The sequence below is a fragment of the Podarcis gaigeae genome (genome assembly GCF_964106915.1).
Source record: "Podarcis gaigeae genome assembly, chromosome: 2".
Classification (NCBI taxonomy): Eukaryota; Metazoa; Chordata; class Lepidosauria; order Squamata; family Lacertidae; genus Podarcis; species Podarcis gaigeae.
The window spans coordinates 17284349-17293017 of NC_139679.1; the positions used below are offsets into that span (position 1 = coordinate 17284349).

At 47.0% G+C, this 8669-nt stretch overlaps 1 long non-coding RNA gene across 1 annotated transcript; it reads left to right on the forward strand.

Moving 5' to 3' along the window:
- Positions 1-6344: 6344 nt before the first annotated feature.
- Positions 6345-7628, forward strand: LOC310839991. Its single transcript, XR_014561730.1, has 2 exons — positions 6345-7250; positions 7385-7628. It is a non-coding gene; the product is annotated as an uncharacterized lncRNA (long non-coding RNA).
- Positions 7629-8669: the final 1041 nt, after the last annotated feature.

Sequence of the window (8669 nt, forward strand, 5' to 3'; positions counted from 1 at the left end):
ATGACCCACGTACATGCCTACTCCACCCCCACGCTGGGCCCTGCCAAAAAATGCCAATTCCTGCAAAAACAAAGCCACACCCTCCAGCATGTGTCAGATGAAAATAGGTGCCCTTGTGTTTAGAATTGACTGAGAGAATAGCTCCTCACAGTGGGGCGATGAGGTGCAAGCGGCGTGAGCAAGCCGTTTCCACGGGGCTTGGGGTTCCATTGGGCTTGACCTGTGGAAACTTTCAAATGCAGTGAAGCAATTCCTTACCCATTAGGGTGGTGTATCTTTGCATGCAAATCCCCCCCCTCCTCTCTCTCTCTCTCTCTCTCTCTCTCTCTCTCTCTCTCTCACACACACACACACACACACACAGACACACTTTTTGTGATTCATTACAGATTTTGCCTCCCTGAAATCCCCATCCTTTCGATACACGTACAACTCTATAAAGATTATTGAATAATTGTTGTTGTTGTTGTTTAGTCGTTTAGTCGTGTCCGACTCTTCATGACCCCATGGACCAGAGCACGCCAGGCACTCCTGTCTTCCACTGCCTCCCGCAGTTTGGTCAAACTCATGCTGGTAGCTTCCAGAACGCTATCCAACCATCTCGTCCTCTGTCGTCCCCTTCTCCTTGTGCCCTCCATCTTTCCCAACATCAGGGTCTTTTCCAGGGAGTCTTCTCTTCTCGTGAGGTGCCCAAAGTATTGGAGCCTCAGCTTCAAGATCTGTCCTTCCGGTGAGCACTCAGGGCTGATTTCCTTCAGAATGGATAGGTTTGATCTTCTTGCAGTCCATGGGTCTCCTCCAGCACCATAAGTCTCCTCCAGCACCATAATTCAAAAGCATCAATTCTTCGGCCTTCTTTAATAATAATAATAATAATAAATATTTATACCCCGCCCTTCCCGGTTCAGAAACCGGGCTCAGGGCTGCTAACGACAAATTTAAAACACTTTAAAACACTTAATTATAAAAGCAGCATAAAATATGGTATAAAAACATGAATAACAATAAAAATTAAAAATCAATTAGATACAGTGGTGCCCCGCAAGACGAACGCCTCGCAAGACGGAAAACCCGCTAGACGAAAGGGTTTTCCGTTTTGGAGGCGCTTCGCAAAACGAATTTCCCTATGGGGTTGCTTCGCAAGACGAAAAAAATCTTGCGAGTCCCCGCGGTTTCCCCCCGCTTTCCCCCCCTTTTCCTAAGCCGCTAAGCCGCTTAACAGCTGAATCGCTGATAAGCCGCTTAACAGCTGATCGCTAGAAGCCGCTAGACCGCTGTAGCGCTAATCCGCTAAGCTGTCAATGGGCTTGCTTCGCAAGACGAAAAAACCGCTAGACAAAGAGAATCGCGGAACGGATTCATTTCGTCTTGCGAGGCACCACTGTAATCCCCAGGGCTAGCTGGCTGAATTGGTCCTACTTGGCCAGGGGAGAATTAGCTGTGGGGTCTCAGAGCGGGTGCTCTTCATAAAAAGGGAGGGGGAGGGAAGAGAAGGGAAATAAAAGATCAGGCTGAATTCAGGTTAAAGGCCAGGCGGAATAGCTCTGTCATACAGGCCTGACGGAAGGAGGTTAAATTCTGAAGGGCCCTTATTTATACCAGCAAACTTGCTCAAGGCGCAGCCATAGCAAGTGAATGTATGATATGGCATCCCAGCTAGTTTTAGTTCAGACCCTATTTTCTAGGGACAGTCCCAGATTTACAGAAGCTGTCCTGCTTTTCCTTAGGACGTCCCTATTTTAATCGGAGAAATGTTGGGAGGGTATGGCGTTATGCGACCTCCGAACCAAGGGGCCAAACCTTTAGAAGACATCTGAAGGCAGTCCTGAAAAGGGAAGTTTTTAAATGTTTAATGTTTTATTATGATTTATTTATGTTGAAAGCTATCCAGAGTGGCTGGGGCAACCCAGTCAGGTGGGTGGGGTAGAAATATTATTATTATTATTATTATTATTATTATTATTATTATTATTATTAAATAGGTAAAGGGACCCCTGACCATTAGGTATAGTTGTGACCGACTCTGGGGTTGCGGCACTCATCTCGCTTTATTGGCCGAGGGAGCCAGCGTACAGCTTCCGGATCATGTGGCCAGCATGACTAAGCCACTTCTGGCGAACCAGAGCAGTACATGGAAAAGCCGTTTACCTTCCTGCTGGAGCGGTATCTATTTATCTACTTGCACTTTGACGTGCTTTCGAACTGCTAGGTTGGCAGGAGCAGGGACCGAACGATGGGAGCTCACCCTGTCGGGGGATTCGAACAGCCGACCTTCTGATCAGCAAGTCCTAGGCTCTGTGGTTTAACTCACAGCGCTATAGGGCATCCCTATTTTTATCAGAAAAATGCTGGGTGGTATGTATTATTTATCAATATTTACTACTACTACTACTATTACCCTGCCTTTCCTCCAGTCAGGGAATGAAGGTGGCTTACAAAGATAAAACAAAACAAACTAAAGATATAGAAAAGGCAATCATTAAAATGGAGTTATGCACTGGTTCCACAGCCATGGCCTAAAGGCTTATCCAATACAGCCCTGCAAAGCAGTTTCCAAATGGATTATTCATTTATTATTTTAATGTGCAATCTTTACGCAAGTCAAATGCCACCTCTGACATATCCAAAAATCCCGCTACACCTAGTCCTGCCACCCTTAACTACCAGCAGCAGCCACAAGTCCAGCACACCTCACAGGGCTGCCTGCGCATGCCACATGGCAGTCCTAAACATGCCACCCATAATGCGGTGTATCAGGAGTGGGGGGAAATGTGTGGCGGCAGTAGTCAGAGGAGAACAGCACATGGATGAGGGGGAATTAAAGGAGGGGCAACTGGTTCACAATTAAGGCTGGGCAATATCTGGTTTTCAACATCGTGATATATCACCAGCTAAACATTGGGATAAACAGTACCGATATATCACAATATCTGAAATAAGGATGGATCTATGTAGAGGCGTTGGCTGGCTTCATGGTTTTTTCCACATTGTGATTTTTGGCTAGCACACACACACACCGTGATTTTCGATATATTTAAAGGTCAAAAATTATGAAACCAATTTCATGATATGGAGTTGAAATGGGTTTTGGACAATACATCGTCCAGTCCTAAAGCACCTCATGATTTGCGATATATTGTCAGGTCAAAAACCATAAAACCGATTATCACAATATGGACTTCAAACCAGTTTTGGATGACATATTGATATATCGGCCAGTCCTATTCACAATCCACATGAAACCAAGGTACATTCAGGCTCCTAGAGGAATGTTTTTTTGGATTTCCGTCAAAAACTGTCAAGATCTGTCTTTATATGTATAACGCTAAAAACCATCTGCTGGAAAGTCCCTAAGGCTGGTGTCACAAAGGCCCTGGGACACATTTGTGTAGGCAGCATGATAACAGGGTGGGTCTACCTCCACTGGCCTTTCAGGGAATGTTTTCTTAGCTGCTGTGGCGTAAGCCTCGGTTTGTGCCACTGCACAAACAGAATTAGGCAGACAGAAGGCAGACGTCATGCCTATGAAGGAGACTGTCATCTAGTATGTATGGGAATGTCAAACAAAATTCCCAAATCAGAGTTTGCATGTGGAATGGATTAGCAGGATCTCGTAATTGTGTACAAACATGTGTAACCTTCTTTAACAGGAATTGGGCCCCTGTGGACCTTCATCAGCCCCAGAAAACATGGACAATGTCACCTTTTTTTCTAGAAGAATAGCACTGATATTTCCCTATGTCACCGTAATATATACAGTTGTACCTTGGGTTACAAGGGACGCGGGTGGCACTGTGGGTTAAACCACAGAGCCTAGGACTTGCCCATCAGAAGGTTGGCGGTTCGAATCCCCGTGACGGGGTGAGCTCCCGTTGCTTGGTCCCTGCTCCTGCCCACCTAGCAGTTCCAAAGCACGTCAAAGTGCAAGTAGATAAATAGGTACCGCTCCGGCGGGAAGGTAAACGGCATTTCTGTGTGCTGCTCTGGTTCGGCAGAAGCGGCTTAGTCATGCTGGCCACATGACCTGGAAGCTGTACGCCGGCTCCCTCGGCCAATAAAGCGAGATGAGCGCCGCAACCCCAGAGTCATCTGCGACTGGATCTAATGGTCAGGGTCCCTTTCCCTTTACATATACCTCGGGTTACAGACGCTTCAGGTTACATACGCTTCAGGTTACAGACTCCGCTAACCCAGAAATAGTACCTCGGGTTAAGACGGCAGCGGGAGGCCCCATTAGCTAAAGTGGTGCTTCAGGTTAAGAACAGTTTCAGGTTAAGAACAGACCTCCAGAACGAATTAAGTTCTTAACCCGAGGTACCACTTGTACTTCACTCAGTGATGGGCTCACAAAGAAGGCCTCCTCACAGTGGTGGAGCTTCATGCTCTGGCACCAGGGGGGTGGAGAGCAGGCGGGGGCAGGGCTGGCGCATGCCCTGGGCATGTGGCACGCCGCCTGCGGGGGCATGGCAGCAACGATGGCACCCCACCGGGATTGTGCTGCCAGGGGTGGTGCGTTCCCCCCTCCTCTTCCTCCGCCAGTGCCTCCTCAGATCTTAAGTCCAGGGTTAGCCCCAGACGTGCTGCCTGAAACTAAGGATGATTGTGCTCCTCCCCCACCTCCCATACCAGGTTGGCCAGACTGGAAGCTGAATTTTAGAATCACAGAATTGTAGGGCTGGAAGGGACATCAAGGATCATCTAGGCCAATCATCTAGGCCAATCCCCTGCAAAGCAAGAAACTCAGCTGAAGCATCCATGACAGATGGCCATCCATCCTACTTCTTGCTTTAAATACTCCACCACCTTTCGAGGGAGTCCGTTCCGCTGTCAAACAGCTCTTACTGTCAGAAAGTTCTTCCTGATGTTTAGTCAGAATCTCCTTTCTTGTAACTTGAAGCCATTAGTCCTCCGAAGCAGAAGAAAACAAGTTTCCTCCATCTTCCATCTGACAGCCCTTTAGATATTTGGCTATCATAACTCCTCTCAGTCTCCTCTTTCCCAAACTCAACATGCCCAGCTCTCTTAACCGTTCCTCATAAGGCTTGGCTGAACAATCTTCCACTGCACCTGAGGGCAGCAGACTAGTTGAAGGGATGCAGGTGAGGCGGAATGGCTGTGTGTGACACACACACTGCTCTGTTTGCTCATTGCCCTGCTCATCATCTAGTTGAAGCAGCTGCCTCCTGCTACCTAATAGTAGAGCTGGCCATACTGAAGGCAAGGGCTGGCACAAAATAGGAGAGGCACACCTTCAAGTATTTACATCTTTCTTTTTTCCGTTTTTAATTTTTTTATTGGAAATTTCAACAAAATGGTTTTATCAAAAATACATCATCCACATTATTATTACCGTATTTCCCCCCTCCATTCCCTCCCCAAACAAAAAACCCAACCTCCCACCCCACCCCCGGACTTCCCTCAGCTCCTTTCTCTGGTTTCTCAACACATATTTCTACCTGCATGTTATAAAATTGTAAAAATCCTCAAGTTGTCTATCTATATATTACAATAAACAGTTTGTGAATGTTCATTCAAAACCTGCCAAAGAGTCCAGTTCATTTTGTTGCTTCTTCAAATATTTCATAAAAGGTTCCCATTCGTCTTTGAACTCACAGTTATCCTTATCATGTACCGTAGTTTGTGTGTCGGTTTTGCCAATTCCGCATAATCCATCAGTTTTTCTTGCCACAGTTCTTTTGTCAGGATTTCCTCATTCTTCCATCCTTGTGCTATTAAGACTCTTGCCGCTGTTGTCGCATACATAAAAATATATTTTTTTATTTCTTTGGCAGGTCTTTACCCACTATCCCAAGTATTTACATCTTTCCATAATACAGGGGTTCCCAAACTAAGGCATGCGGGACGGATAAGGCCTGCGGGACTCATTTATCCGGCCCGCAATGACGCCCGCTGCCCACCGCCACTGCCTGCTCTTACTGGTACTGCACTGCGTGGCTTCCCACTTCTGGGTCAGAGGAGCACCGTAAATAGCTTGTGCACATGCACAAGCGTTATTTGCTCATGTGCAAGCATTGTTTCCGGTGCACATCCGGGTAGGAGGAGACCTGGAAATGCACCGGAAATAGCGTGTGCGCATGCATGTGGGCGCACGCTCCCCCGCCCTCCGGCCCGCTGCACAATCGGCGCTGGAGACACCGGCCCGAGGCAAGGTAGGTTTGTTCACCCCTGCCATAACGGTTAGTTGACCGTCTCTGAGTTTTAATTTTATGTGTTTCTTATTGTGTTTATATACTCTATATTTTTATTATTGTAAACTGCTGTGCATTTTTTGTAAAAGCTATAGGAGTATATCAACATTTTCATAAATAAATAAATGTGGGACCTAATTTTAGGGCTTTATAAATTAGCGGCAAAATCTTGAATTGGGCTCAGTAGCATGTTGATGTCAAAGCTATGGTTTTCCCAGTAGTGATGTAAGGAAGTGAGAGCTGGACCATAAAGAAGGCTGATAGCTGAAGAATTGATGCTTTTGAATTATGGTGCTGGAGGAGACCCATGGACTGCAAGAAGATCAAACCTCTCCATTCTGAAGGAAATCAGCCCTGAGTGCTCACTGGAAGGACAGATCCTGAAGCTGAGGCTCCAATACTTTGGCCACCTGATGAGAAGAGAAGACTCCCTGGAAAAGACCCCGATGTTGGGAAAGATGGAGGGCACAAGAAGAAGGGGCTGACAGAGGATGAGATGGTTGGACAGTGTTCTCGAGGCTACAAACATGAGTTTGACCAAACTGCGGGAGGCAGTGGAAGACAGGAGTGCCTGGTGTGCTCTGGTCCATGGGGTCACGAAGAGTCGGACATGACTAAACAATTAAACAACAACAACAGCATGTTGATAGCCAGGGCAGCTCGTGCAGGGTTGGTGTTAATTATGGCCCCAAAATGATGCACCAGAGTAAATACTCACTGTGGAAACAGCACAACAGTTTTCCCCTGCTTTAAGGAGACCTTATCTAGTGCCTTTGTGACATCAGCAGCTATTATTACACCAGTCTCCCGCCTTTATCTCAAACCAACCAACCAACCAACTAACCTCATATTAAGGAAAAAGCCAATGACTGAAAGACTTAACAGGAAGCAAAGCAAATACTACAGCCTCCTGACCACAGCTACTGCATACATGTTTCTGCCATTTGCCAGACATTTCACTAATTTATTCGTATTGCGGAACACACGGCTTTGGAAGTGCGGAACTGTGCGCTGGCTTAAGACTGAAAGGCAGCAGCAGAGGTAATAAGCAAGTCGTCTCTGATTTCAGGAAAATCTGCTGATTGCAACTCTAGCAGAATTGGGGTGGGGAATCAGCACACCATCACATTGTTTTGTTTCTAGGAATCACGGAGGGTTATATTTCTAATCTCCAGGAAGAAATCAGAGGCCTGTTGCCCAGCTGTGGATTTGCTGGGCATAGAAAGATAAACAGAAAGCATCTCAAAAGAAAGAAGAAGCCATGGTTACACAGCTTTCTCTGCAGAATAGGCATGCCATGTTCTGTCTACAGGGGAGTTGCGACTGATCTGTAGGCAGAGTTTCACTTTCAGAAGAGAATATTCCAGTTTTGGGGCTCGGGGCTAAATGCTCAAGTAAATCCGTGTTTACTGCTGGAAACATCTGCCGCCCATATAATTCTCCTTTCTCTTACTGTAACATCTGGTTGGTCAAAGAAATGATAATGACAGCACTGTGTAGCAAGTTTCCCTGATCCCCTCCAAATACCGTATTTTTTGTTCCATAAGACGCACCTGACCATAAGATGAACCTAGTTTTTAGAGGATGAAAGGGGGAAAGCCCTGGTTTTTTGAGGATCAGCTCACAGTTGTGCAGCTTCTTTTGCAAAGGGGAAAAGCCCCAGTTTTTTGAGGATCAGCTCAAAGTTGTTGAGCTTACTTTGCAAAGGGAAAAAATCCTGTTTTTATGGGGTTCAACCCACAGTTCTGCAGCTTCTTTAGGAAAGGAAAGGAAGCCGTTTCTACAGTTTCCAGACAGATACAGTGTTACCTCCAGATACGAACGGGATCCGTTCCAGAGCTCCATTTGCATCCTGAAGTGAACACAACCCACGTCTGCGCACCCACAGGTTGCGATTCAGCGCTGCCGCACATGCATGTGACATCATTTTGAGCGTCTGCGCCTGCGCGAGCGGCAAAACCCGGAAGTAACACGTTCCGTTACTTCTAGGTCGTCGCAGAGCGCAACCCGAAAATGCTTTACCTGCAGCTACCTCAACCCGAGGTATGACTGTAATCTAATCAGCCAGTCACATGTCGCTGGGGAAACAAACAGCCTCCGTCTGCAGAACATTCAACAATGGAGGCCTGGGCAAGGGGGCGGGGCCAGAAAGGGAGCCAGCGATCGACCACACATTCGCTCCATAAGACGCACAGACATTTCCCCTTGCTTTTTAGGAGGGAAAAAGTGCGTCTTATGGAGCGAAAAATACAGTAATTGGCTCAGGCTTGGTGATGTGGGGAGGGCAGATGGAACGGATGATGTGCAGAAGTAGCAGGGGCAAGGCGTGCTTTACCCTTCCTCCACCACCACCTTCCCCCCTGCTCAACACAGCAGCTCTCCACTAGCTGTTTCCCCTCCTGAAGTGTTCCAGATACACACTTCCCTTGCAAACACTTCGGGAGGGCAAGGGAAAGCAGC